This window comes from Tachypleus tridentatus, chromosome 13 (genome assembly GCF_004210375.1).
Source record: "Tachypleus tridentatus isolate NWPU-2018 chromosome 13, ASM421037v1, whole genome shotgun sequence".
Taxonomy (NCBI): Eukaryota; Metazoa; Arthropoda; class Merostomata; order Xiphosura; family Limulidae; genus Tachypleus; species Tachypleus tridentatus.
The window spans coordinates 103,036,630-103,051,628 of record NC_134837.1 but is presented as its reverse complement, the minus strand read 5'-3'; positions in this window follow the sequence as shown (position 1 = coordinate 103,051,628).

Sequence of the window (14,999 nt, the reverse complement as noted above, 5' to 3'; positions counted from 1 at the left end):
TTAAAAAAGATTTTGGGAAAAGTTACCTCATTGATTTTTAACCTGTTTATATCTGAGTAGTCAATGTTTTAATTCCATCAATTCATAACGTATTTTATTAACTGAGCTTTAATTTACTAAGACTATATAAAAATCACAAAGCAACACAGAAATACCTCATAAGGCAGGACTATCAGAAATAGCGCCTAGAATAACAAGTGTTAACGTCACTAGATCGTATTTACTTGCACGTTATAATAATTCAGTTTTTATTTGCCATAGACTGATATACTAAAGAATTTTTTCTGTTTGTTTTGTTTTTGTATTTCGAGCAAAGCTACACGAAGGCTATTCGCGCTAGCCGTCCCTAATTTAGCAGTGTAAGATGAGAGAGAAGGCAGCTAGTGATCACCATCCACTGCCAACTCTTGGGCTACTCTTTTGTTAACGAATAGTGGGATTGACCGTCACATTATAACGTTACCACGGCTGAAGGGGCGAGCATTTTTTATGCGACGAGGATTCAAACCCGCGACCCTCAGATTACAAGATGAGTTTCTTAACCACCTGGCCATGCCGAGCCCCTTTTTCTCTGCTGGTGAGAAGCTGTCGAGTGCCTGATGCTGTTGATTTTTTTCTTGAACTACAAAAGCAGTTGTGCATACATAAGTAGTGGGGTTGTGTCACACTAACCCTAAATTATTCTTTATAAACGTATAATTTCTTTAAAAAGTGTATTATTTCATAGAAAATGTCCAGCTAAAATGCGTGAAGTATTAGTATCATCACAAAGTGTGAAATTTAACTGATAACAAAATAAACACACTTGAAGGATTCATATTTCAACCCTACTTGTAGGTTGTCAAGCGCAAAGCCATACAATGGACTCTTCCAATCGCAGATATCGAACTCCGATGTTAAGAGTAATAAGCCCTCAATTTAAACAAGCAAAGAATACTATTTTGAACACGCTATTAACGCTATATTAAACTATTTTAAAAGTCGTTTAATAACATAGTTCGAGCATCAGCACTGTATTTAAATTTTCACCCCATCAGTTACAGTAACAAACATTTTTGAATTTTCTATCTGTAATTTTTCGTTTTTAAGATTTACTATCTAAAATGAAATATACAACGATATGTCACCTAGGCACACGCGTAAGAGACATGAGTGCTAAAATTGATAGCGTAAATAAAATAAGAAATGATAAGAGATAACAGATAAGATCATGAAAGAGAAAACCATGAAAAAAACTAGAAAAAAATAAATAGGATATTGGTAAACAATATTCTGAGAAATGTGACGTAACAAACTGAAAATACAACAATTAAGGTAACAGTATTTTCCAAGGTTTCGATGATTTGTTGAACAAATCAAAAACATTACCTCGAATTAAGAACGAAATAGTTTATATTTTCTTGTCAACGTGTTTTACCTCTTGGGAAGTATGTCTTTACTGTGGCTGAGGTAGTTTTATCTCAAATATATAAAGTGTGTCAGGAAAATGTACATATCAACCTACGAAGTATGTCAGAAAAATTTAACATTTGTTTAAAATGTTAGTTTTTATGTTTATCACACTGCTGTATTGCTAACAGAGACTGTAGCAGCAGTGAAGTATTTTCTTTGACTGTTCCAAAATACACACAAGATTTGGTTCAGCAAGGAAACAGCTCTAATGTAATAATCAAAATACACAAGTTTCTTATTCTTACTGTCATAGGTTCGACATGGTCAGGTGGTTAAGGCGCTCGACTCGTAATCCGAGCGTCACGGGTTCGAATCCCCCCCTCACACCAAACATGCTCGCCGTTTCGGCTGTAGAGGCGTTATAATGTTAGAGTCAATCCCATTATTCGTTGGTAAAAGAGTAACCTAAGAGTTGGCGATGGGTGGTGATGACTAGCTGCCTTTCCTTTAGTCTTACACCACTGAATTAGGGAAGGTTAGCGCAAATAACCCTCGTGTGACTTTGCGCGAAATTTAAAGGCAAACAAACAAACTTAATATCATATAAATATTTGTTAACTTATTAAGACTCGAAAATGTTAATAATGTATAATTAAGCACGAATGACAAATACAGTAAGCAAGTACTTCAGATACAGAAGCGTTTTACGTTATTTGTGAAACTCTTATTGCTTAAACGCTAATCATTATCTAACTAGTATGAAGCAAACAGTGACGAAAATAATATTGTATCAGTAAATCAGTGGTAAACCTAAACATACAAAGTTGTCATGACATTTTACTGCTGGCAAGTAATTACGTTCTCAAAACACTTCTTAGCACAGTGAACGTTTTTATTCTCAAATACGTTAACTACAATTTATGTTTGCACGAGTACAGTTTTGATGACGTAATTTTGGTAGCGGTTTAGTTTGTTTTTGTTATTTTTTTACATCGAAACAGTTGCTTTGATTCGATAATACAATTTCTATACATGCAGAAAAACTTAAAATCGTATAATCAATTGCCGATAGTAAAATGTACTAGCAGTTATTCACTCTGGCAGTAAAACGTTGCAGTAGGTATACGTCAGCAGTAAAACGATAACAGTATAAAATTTCGTAGAACCATGTACTATTGTAACTGGTGTGGAACTGACTTATTTTAATGCAAGTACATTGTTGAACATTTTGAAAACTGACACAAAATAGAATAATGTATATAGAATCCTTAGTTTGCACAGTATCTGTCAGTAATACCTTTCCCTGCTATTGCTAAAGAGTTAGACCTGATATTACTAATTCCCATAAAGATAAATAAATCATATTAAACTTAATTATTTTACTCAAACCGCAGTGTTCGTGTGAAGACATTGTGTAGTTTAAATGAACAAGGAACTTGATGAAGAGTTTTCTATTGTTACGTGACAGATTAAGTGTGGTAATCATAGTTACTATCTTGTCTTACGCTGGATTCTCATGTGCTAAATTAGTGTCCCTCGAGGGAACAACAGCAAGTCTTCGGATTTACAACGCTAGAATCAGGGGCTTGATTCCTCTCGGTGGATACAGCAATTTGTGGCTCTGCTATAAAAACACACTCACGCTAAATTAGGATGCTTATTAATTATAATTAATTAATTATTTGAAACAGTGATTCACAAGTCTTCTAACCGAAGTAATGCTCAGAGTATGGATAGCACATTAATAAGTTTATTTTCGAGTTATATTCTCTAAAGCTGAAAAGTATTATAATGCCAATTTCTAATGCGACTTTTGTTTTCTATGAAATATCAGTTGACGAAACCTTTATAAAGAAATATTTGGTTTAATTTCAACCACAACACTATTTGGCTATATCCTCTTTCTCTTCAAATGAGTATCAACATTACTAAAAGGAATATATGGAAAAAAAAATGTGTGTGTGTTTATGTTTTATGTGTTACAGTGTTAAACAACTGGAATTCAAATACCCCATTTGAGTTACTTTTAACTAAAAGCAGGGAGGAATAATGGCTCAGATCTCGCAATAACTGTTTTTTTTCGTCTAAATATTATTTAACATATAATAAAATAATTGAAAAATACATTGATATTTGAAACAGTGAATTCTAATTAGCAAATATTTTCTTATGTAGTAGTTTATGGAGAGTCAAATTTAACAATTTAACATTGGGTAAGTTATTCGTATTGTGCACGTGGAGGGAGATTAGGATCAAAGATAGTTTTGTTGTAAATTCTCGAAAGAAAATAAATAGCAAGATAGAGCTTTGTCTTACTTCAAAACTCAGAAGATTCCAGAAAATATCGACTGAGTATCTTAAGACTTTTCGCTTTTCTGTTACACGTGCCTTTATTAAGAAAAGGTAGTTTTGTGCTGAAACTTTGTTATTGGTGAAAAATAGAAGACATATCAAAACATGTAAACAGAAAATACTTTCATATTAGTGGCAGCATTTTGTTTATTTATTCAACCTTTTTTTCTGTTTATATTATTTCCTACTCGTTTTAACTCACCGAATATCTTGAGACGAATGTGTTCCAACATAATCTCGTTTTGACTCCAAACATCTTACTTTTCAAAAAGTATCTTAACATTTTTGGGCATTATGAATGGCCCGGCATAGCCAAGCGTGTTAAGGCGTTCGACTCGTAATCTGATGGTCGCGGGTTTGAGTCCCCGTCGCACCATACATACTCGCTCTTCCAGCCGTGGGGGCGATATAATGTGTCATTCAATCCCACTATTCGTTGGTAAAAGAGTAGCTCAAGAGTTGGCGGTGTGTGATGGTGACTAGCTGCCTTCCCTCTAGTCTTACACTGCTAACTTATGGACGGCTAGTGCAGATAGCCCTCGAGTAGCTTTGCGCGAAATTCAAAACAAACAAAGCATTATAAATGTATGTGGCCTAATCAAATAAATCTTAAGATGTCAATGCACTGAATATACAAAATGAACTTTTGACACAGTATACACTAAACAGGCTATAGACAATTAGACTAAACAAATATAAATGTAATAGAAGCGAGGTACAAAATTAAACACAGTATACTAACTCACTAATGGTATTCGACAAGTTTCATGGTATTAACTTAAATTTTTCAATTTGTTTACCAACGATGTATGTGCATGTTTCAGTGTATTTTTCTCAAAATGATTAAATGTTTCTAAATGAGCTTACAACGATACTGACACAAAACAAGGTACGTACATGAAGTTAGATTTGCAAACAGTTATGAGATAAGTCGGATATATTCATTGTAAAAGCTTCACGAACATGTATAAATTCGTCGACTTTTGATTTCTCTAATCTATGATTCTCCGAGATAAAACCGGTGTAAGCTGGTTGATATTACGTTCTGTAAAAGCAACGGATTCGGAGATGCACTAGGTAGACTAAAGTTTCATTAGGGTAGCAACGAAAATATTCAAAGCGCTTGTTTAACAAAGAAAGCTTTGTTTGTTTGTTTGTTTTTGAATTTCGCACAAAGCTACTCGAGGGCTATCTGTGCTAGCCGTCCCTAATTTAGCAGTGTAAGACTAGAGGGAAGGCAGCTAGTCATCACCACCCACCGCCAACTCTTGGGCTACTCTTTTACCAACGAATAGTGAGATTGATCGTAACATTATAACGCCCCCACGGCTGAAAGGGCGAGCATGTTTGGCGCGACGAGGATGCGAACCCGCGACCCTCAGATTACGAGTCGCACGCCTTAACACGCTTGGCCATGCTGGGCCACGAAACAGTATAACTGATCTTCCAAAAAAAATAACTTAAACGAAACAAGTAAATCTAGAAACATCATAACGATTACTTGAATCTCGCCGATACAGAGAATGTGAAGGTTTCGAACCCAAAACAAACGTCATTTACTTTTATTATGTAAGTACAAACACGTAAACCTTGTATTGTTAAATTTAATATTTAATACGACAGAAACTCAGTAGAAATACTTGATTTCAGCAAACTATTAATATTTTATGTGTCCCCTTTCACTTAAAAACTGCAGACAGTTTTTCAGGTATTCTTGCATCATATTTAATCAAAGTGTCCTTTGGTAGATTGCTCCGAATGTTTTTAATACACTCCGATAAACTTTTTTTGGAAGTAACTTTTGATTTATAAAGTTGTTGTTTTTTTTCCATTTATTAATTCCCAGATCTACTGAATTTGGTTGGGATTGGGGCTCTGTGTGAGCCATTGCATTGTTTCAACGACTCCAACAGCAATTTCTGCATGGATTGGATGAATGTTTGAGGTCATTATCTTCTTAGTAATATAATTCTTTATCAATAATACACAAACTACTGGGTACGCCATGACGGATCAGTATCTGATGGTACTTGTATGGCTCCATAATTCTATCTATTTATCAAATCACACTGCCTTCCTCCATACTTCATGATAAGTGCTTTGCATCTGGGTATATTTTACCTTTCTTCTACTGGATGTAAATCCTACGCTTTGAACCAAATACTTGAAATTTGGACTTTCAATCATCAACACTCCAGTTTTGTTTACTTTTTTACTTTTTTTAGTAAATTTCAGACCCTTGGCAATAATTGAAGGTCGAAGTAAAGGTTTTCTTAAAGATCTGGACTCTTTTCTGTCATGCAGTAAACGGTTGTTTGTCTCATACTTGGGATCAGTGACAGTCTTCCTTCTGTCTCGAAGGTTGAATAAACAAAGATACTTAACATCAGTATCATATACGTTTGGAGTTTTGCTTCTTCCTCTTCAATTTTCTAATTTACCTGTCTCGGTTTCATGATCTAGGATTACTTGCCAAAGATTAGAGAGTATTTCAAGTCCAACCAGAATCACGTAAAGCTTTTATGCAAACTATCTTCTCTACTGATAATTTGACTAGGTTTGGCCAGGTGGTCAAGGCGCTCGACTCGTAATCTGAGGGTGGCGGGTTTGAATCCCCGTCGCACCATACATACTTGCCCTTTCAGCCGTGGTGGCGTTATAATGTGACGGTCAATACCACTATTCGTTGGTAAAAGAGTAGCCTAAGGGTTGGCGGTGGATGGTGATGACAAGCTGCCTTCCCTCTAGTCTTACACTGCTAAATTAGGGACGGCTAGCGCAGATAGCCTTCGAGTAGCTTTGCTCGAAATACATAAATAAACAAACAGTTCTCTTGGGGCTTCATTACATTTTGTATTTGTATGTCTGGACTCAACACAGTAAACTAATGATTACAGACAACTAATAGTGACATTGTCTAAATATTGATGAAATCTTGAGGATTTAACTGAAAACAAAACAAAAGTAACCTTTCTAAACAGTAACTCATTTATACACAAAACAGTATAGTATCTATAAAAAGTAATTTATTGTTATTTAATTGCTCTTATTGTTTATTTCCTATGTTATGCTTGGCTGTTTGATAAGAACAGGCTGTATGTGCATCAGTAACAAACACATTTAAATCCCACCCCCCAGTGGCACAGCAACATGCCTGCGGACTTATAGTGCTAGACGCGGGGTTTCAATACCCGTGATGGGCAAAGCATAGATACCCCATTGTGTAACTTCATAGTTAATTTCAAACAAAAAAAAATGTTTAAATCATGAAAAGTCAGCGCTGTGTTTTTAATTTATACAGTGTAACTGATTTACTACTGTATATCTATTTCACTATTTATGTTTGTTTCAGTTTAATATATATTTAGAAATGCATGTAACTTATATTGTTAAATGTGTATTTCGAAAATCCCGCCTTTTCTCCAAATTTGTAGATAATTCTCGAGCATAACAATCAACAATGTACAATAAATGTAATTGTGATAAACTCTTATTAAGTGGAAACCTACAGATATTTGACTTGGAATATTAATATACTTCGAACATTACGAACTGTTCAATTTCAAAGAATTAACTTCCCACGCTGGTATTTATACGAGAACATTAAATATCTATCTTCCTCGGCCCCGCATGGCCAGGTGGTAAAGGAACTCGACTAGCAATCTGAAGATTGCAGGTTCGAATCCCCGTCACTCCAAGCATGCTCGCCCTCTCAGCCGTGGGGGCTTTATAATGTTTCGATCAATCCCAATATTCGTTAGTAAAAGAGTAGTCCAAGAGTTGGCGGTGGGCGGTTATGACTAGCTGCCTTCCCTCTACTCTTACATTACTAAATTAGGGACGGCTAACGTAGATAGCCCTCGTGTAGCTTTGCGCGAAGCTCAAAAAACAGAGACACTTTTTATTTTTGTTATTGCTTTTGTTATTAAAAAAAAACTTAACGACATAATTTCAGAAGTAGTATCGATTTCTCATCATTTGTCTTTTTAGCTTACAACCTACGAATTCGCTATACAGAATAGTTATATTTGTTAGAATTAGTCCCATTGTATAATAGTGGTGGCTACAAATTCCTCATAACACCAGGCTTATATTATATCTTGAAACATAAATCATTTTTAAGGCTTATTATGATTGAAGTTATAAAAGTAGAGGGCAGTCTTGATGTAATAAATTATGCTATGGTTTTTGAAGTTTTCTTATTATGTAGCTTTTATTTAACACTGGACTGAACATTTTATCCAGTTAGTATGCTGACTAGAACAGCAATTTCTGTCACGATGTTTCATGTTTTATAACATAGTTCCTCTTCGGTACGTGTCGAATTTATACAAGTTCTTGGTATTTTGAAGTTTAGGTTAGAATCAAAGTTTAATGAGTAAACTTATTGCAAATTACAAACTCGTAGAACGAAGATTTAGAAGTATACTAAATGTGATGTACTTAAGGCTATCATAAGAAAGGTAAATTAAATTAGTTATATTAGTACTAGATTAATTTTTTGTTCTACTCTGTTTTAGTATCATGCTATTTTATCTATTTAATCTAGACGTGACTACATCCTATATTAGATCGAAACTTCTAAGGATTGCATGAGCCTTGGACGTTTTTGAACAACGTTTCAAACTGCAAGAGCAGATATTTATACCGATACTATTTATTCATACTTGGTGTGACTGTATGACTATGATAGTTATTTAGTTGTGTGCACCATATTATTAGTTAGTCAAAGGGTGAGTTTGTGATATTTACTGAGTCATGATGTAATTACAGTAGATTACTCTATGTTAACAAAGTCGAAATAAAATCACTTGTATTAAAAGAACGTTTTAATATTGTTTCACTGATTGTGTGATGCCAAAAAAAATTCATTGGTTTTTGAGAGTAGCATGTAACAAGTCCTCAGAACGCAAAATATTCGTTCATTCATATCGTCAAGATCTACTCAGATCAGGGGCTTACAATTTTCAAGACAGGATAACCTTTTTTATTTAATGGAATTGAAAAATAAATTATTATTGATCGATCAACTTGGGCACCAAGACTAAACAGAAGGATCATTCAGCTGTGGAATAAAGAGAGACGTCTGATAATAGTTCGGAATCCATGAACACAAAAGTCAGTGACAAAATTCGTCCGGGAAAACTATACAATTCACATGTACACAGGCTACTTCCGTTCAATCTTCATATACGTCAAGAAGCTGATGAATAAAATGGATATTTATGTTATTCCATATGAAAATATTCATGCTGCTGGAATTTATATTTCAAGTGGGTTTCTCGTCATCAAGGACATATTGACATTCATAATCGGAGAGAAAATGGTTATAATAAGATATTTTATATAACGTTATTTCAATAAAGTTTCTGCTGCATACATTTTTATGACTGCATAAACTTTAGGCACATCAATATTAAGTGATCTGTTTGATTACTGTCAAGCACAGAACTACTCAATGGGTTATCTGTGCTATGCTCACTTCGGGTAACGAAACCCGATTTTTAGAGTTATAGACCTTCTAACTTACCACACAGTATATTCAATTCAAGATTAAATAAATAATATAGGGTATATAGTCATATCATGAATAAATAAGAAACATAATTGTGGTGTGTACATAGAAATTTAATATATTATATTAAAACAATTTTTGGAGCATCACCACGTCACTGCAGTCCATGTACATGCACTTGCAGACGACTGTGAATTTTTAAAATAACTATATAATGTGCATTCTTTATTGGGAAAATAAACTTAGAACTAAAGTTGTAATGTTAAAAGCACACCCGCTTTCCCTGTTCCTTTCCACAAACTATGTAGTTTACGAAAATGACGGCTATTCTACACCGGTTTCAACAGTCCGATCTCGCAGAACTCTATAGACAAGGAAAAAATTATACACACACACACCTAGACCAACAACAATAAAACCCAAGATACAACAAACTGCAAAACCTTACACTGCTGCGTACCATATATTCCCAACCTCAGCAAAAAAATAACCAACATTTGGGAAAAACTCATAACAAAACATAACATTCCAGTAAACGCCAAATTTATTAAAAACCAGGTACAAAACTAAAGTCCATACTAAGTAAAAACTACACTGATAAACACAACACTAACATAATTTATAAAATACAATGCAAAAAGTGCCACGACTTCTATATTGGAGAAACAAGCAGAAAAATAGAAATTACATTCAAAGAAAACAAAACCTTCATACGTTTTTGAAAACTGAAAGTTAAATAAACACAACATAACCATAGAAAACACCCACACACAAATGTAAACAAAGGCAAAATCAAATATGCTCTACTTATACAACAACTGAAACCAAATTTAAACCAAAATAAAGGAACAATTTTATACCTATACTAATCATTAACAACCTAACGTCTAACTGCAACGTCCCCTACAATCCCGTATCCGTTAACCCTCTCGTCCATAAGACATGTGCCAGACAAAGATCAGTTGCAAACTCTCTCTTTGTTAACCTGGAGATGACCTCGGAAGGTCGAAACGTTGTTCTCTTCTTATCAATAAAAGTGTTAATACCCATACCAGCCATTTTGAGATATAAATGTCAATATGTATTTATCAGTTCCATTTGCATTACTGGCCACGTAGACATTACCAGCAATGATTACTGAAACTGTTCCAAAGAAACTGCGTAATAAAATCTTAAGTGTAAACGAAAAAGTGCTTCAAGCTGTTGGCAGTATGTTGAGACTATACACACACACACATATACATAGATATTTAAACATATACAGAGAGAAAGAGGTAGAGAACTTTGGTTATTTATTTCGTAATTTACATTTTATAGTTAGTCATAATTTTATTTTATGGCTTTAAATAATTATTTTATAAGCTTAACTGGTTGTATCGAAACCTACAGACTTACCGGCCAGCCACTGACAGGCTTTTTACAAGTTTAGGGGAACGTTTAAATTACTATACTAAATTATTATAATCTCAAAATTCCCGCTTGCTCAGGCACTTTTGGAAAATAGAGCTTTCTTTTTTGAGAACGATTTGGAATTAGATGGAGTTGTTTTTTGTCCGTTATGTTGTGTAAATATTTACTTGTTTTGTAACATTTTAATCCTCAGCTCAAGAAAAAACAATAATAATTGTAAAGTATTTTTTGACCTGTTTTCTAGCTAAAGACATAAACCCTGAGATAAATTTGAACGGATATCCATGATAATATCATTGCTACTGTAACCAACATTCACCAAGAGACATTATTATTGGGTTTCTAAATAATGGTAGAAAAGTCTTAATTGCAAGAAATAGAGTATTTTAATAGAAAATTATTGTAAATTAAAAACTATGATGTTTATAGGCACAAAGAAGAAGTCTCGATAAAATTGGCCTAGCACGGATAGGTGGTTAAGGCACTTGACTCGCAGGTTCGAATTCCCGTCACACGGAACATGCTCGCTCTTTCAGCCGTGGGGGCGTTATAAGGTTACAGTCAATCCCACTATTCTTTGGTAAAAGAGTAGCCTAAGAGTTGGCGGTGGGTGGTTATGACTAGCTCTCTTCCATGTTGTAAGTTAAAAATCTTCACTCATTCATTTCCTTTGATGAATCATTTGCTTCTCAGTTTAAACTTGCCTAGGCACAGAGCAACCTCGTTTGTACCTACAGTAGTTCTCGATAGTAAAAAATCTTCATGGTCGACTTATTCCGATGGCAGTCGTTTTGTTTATTGGATTTATCTTATTTTTGAACGTTAATTGTTTGATTTAAATCATGTTTTACAGATACAATACAGTAGCGTAAACGTGAAGTCTACTACAGTGCATAAAGCAAATCGTCAGTGATTGTTATGTAAGTATATTATATTCTACTTTTTCTTTGTTGATACTTCCTTCAATAGAGTTGGTTGGATTGTTTACTATATCTACTTATGTTAATGTTATTTTTACTGTTTAAAAATATTATTTCGAAATGTTGATTTAGTATATGAATTTCGGACTAACCTAACCTTAGCTAACAGACCTCATGAAATATTGTTGAAATTACGGCTAATAGTAAGGGAACGCAGTTGATGGAAGAATGTTTTTTAATCATTAAAGATGAGAACATAAGAACAGCACATAAAAATAGCTACATTCATGAGTGAGTTGACATTTAGTTGTATTGGCGTTTTCCTTTGATCAGAGATTAATAATTCATAGTGCATAACGTCAACTTATACATGCAAGAAGGATGCTTATTTATTTGTCGAATACAAAGGTTACGTCTTATCTGATTCTAACATTAGATTTAACCCGCTTATTTAAGAGAATAAAAACCAACTTAATCTTTAAATTTTGTAGATTGCACTTTTGTTTTGCCATTACGCAACAACGTATATAGAGCCATTAGTAATGATAAGAAGCGGCAATGATTATAGTGTATTTACAGTGTAAAGTTTTGCTTTCAAGGCAAAATTACCAAAGGTTCGCACATGGTAATAAATAAGCATTGGAAATCGTATGTGTTATAGGAATTATATATTTATTCGTGTTTACACTATATAGCAGTTCCTACAAATCGTATTTCTTAAGGACTGTACTTTTAAAACTTTGGATTATTTAATTATCAAAACAAGATAGAGGTGATACTTCCTCAAACAGTTGAACGTCTTTAAAGATGCCTACAACCTTGGACCCTAAGAAAAGTAAACTCTCAAGGAAGAATATAGTAGTTGCATTATTTCTTCAAGCTTCAATTCCATATTTTGATTCCACTTTAGTTGGTAAGTATTGTACACATGAAGGTTTGAAACTATAATATTTGCATTTAGAGTCAACTTGTTTTTTAACTTTCTGACGATCCTTATTTCCTTTCTTTTTTAAAATTAACATTTTTTTCTAATCTTCTTTCTCAAGTTTTTTTCTTTATGCCCATTTATGGAGAATACATTTTAAATTTACATACGTGAAGTTGCGTTAAGTTGAATATTACATTTTTTAGCAGCTTACTTTTGCTTTTGTTGGATTTTTTCTTCACCCAATCACAATACTGAAATTTTTCAAAATAAATGTACAACAACGAATAAACACATGTATTGATATGCAAATACAACAAATAAAATGTAAAGCTGTTTTTAAAGGCAAAGACTGTGTAATCATAGATTTGATTACTAACTTCTAACAATATCGCAATGTAACGTAACAAAAAACGAGTAGCAACAAAGCAATCTCGTCAGAATGGAATAATGTTTCGTCTAAGGTAATACAACTTAGATGAATACAATGTAAACACATACAATAATATGCTTAAGTTATTAGGTCTATGTGACATATGTGCAAGTTCCTCAAACAGTCTGCTGTGCACAAATGTTTGCTAGAATATAGCAACACAAACAATACATGCAAAACAGACAACAGTGACACACTTAACGTAAATTACCAACTATCGACAACATATACAACTAGTCCCTTAACATCGAATATTTCAAAATAGCAATAGCTATATAAAATAGTGCTGTATGCAGTGGTAATAAATACTGAATATGAGCTCACAATTTCAGCTAAGTATAAATATCGTCTTATTAGGGAAATCTACTATGGTAATCGTCCACTGTTAAAACCTTGCTAAAATGTAGTCATGAAAATCCATGTAAAGACAGCAAACACGATTAACGAAACAATCGGAAACATTTCACGTGGCAGTTTCATAATAATTGTTTGTTTGTTTTTCAGTTTCGCGCAAAGTTACTCAAGGGCTATCTGCGTTAGCCGTCCCTAATTTAGCAGCGTAAGACTAGAGGAAAGGCAGCTAGTCATCACCACCCACCGCCAACTCTTGGGCTACTCTTTTACCAACGAATAGTGGGATTGGCCATCACATTATAACGCCTCCACGACTGAAAGGGCAAGAATGTTTGGTGCTACGAGGATTCGAACCCGCGACCCTCAGATTACGAGTCGAACGCCTTAACCTACATGCTCATGCCGGGCCTTCATAATAATACGCTTGAAAATGCTCGAGTTGTTTTTTTTCAAACCAACAGGCACGCCAGTAAAACGCCGGGTTTTTAAATGACAGAAAGTGGAAGACATTTCCACATCACGAAGGTTCTTTAGAAGTTTTATTTCACTTTCTTGCAAAGTTCCTGTACGATTCTACACTACATTTGAAGTTTATTGTGGAATCATAACAGTGATTTGTAGCTTGAACAAACTGTTTGCAGTGGATTTCCAGCCTTGTTTGTGATCTCTGTTTAAATATTATAAATTCTCAATTTTAATTATCTTGTATGTTGGCTTTGTTAATGCACATTAATAGGAAAATAAATGCCTAGAGTGTGACACGACCAATACTTAGAGTGTATATCGGTCTTTCAAGTAAAAAAAATATGCCTTAAATAAAGCTTCGCGTCTTTTAAAATAATTATCTATTGAGTGGCTTTATGCCTGAGGTTTCTTATAAACTCACGCTTAACACGTGTTGAGTACATATCAGCTGTTCACAACAACATACTATTTATTATTAGGTATTTATAACCATTTAAATTAAATTTCAATGAGAAATAATCAACTCTTAAACAGGTCGTGGATATTTGCGCTTGTCTAGATTTTGGTGCAAAATTTTACTTCTTGCTGAAAATAGAGTGTTATTTCTGTGTCTCAGCTGTGTTCCATCACTGTTACTAAATATAGTGCAATGTATAGTTTTGTTTTCTCCGTATGAGAGCCAGTAAATGCCAATATATTCTCTGGAAATAGTAATATTAACCAAAAAAATATTATTCTTGCATAATTAACATATGTGGATCCAAAAAATATTCAAATAAATAAAGGCCGGTAAAGTTTCTTTTAAAATACGCTAAACGTTTGAGTTTTATCAAAACACAAAACTTATAGAAATCGCTGTCGCTGTTGTTCTGTTCAACTCTAAATTGCCTAGGGTTGGGATGAGCGTGTGATTTCACAGTGAATTCGGTGAATATGGCGTTTTTGTTGTTATTATTATTATTTGTTTTTTGAAAAATGATTCTTCGCATTGTTACGTATTATAATTTACCTCAGTTGAGTCTCCGATTTATTATGCTACGTACTTTGGATATTACGATTTCAAACAGCCGGAAATTTGAATTTAGAAGTTAATTGAATGTTAATATGTATTAAATTTATGATATTTGTTAAAAAGATTGATGCACACAGTTTTATTTTTAACAAAAAAGTATATTTTAATATACAAACAACAGTACAATTTATAATAACGGTTATTACAAATAATTATTCATA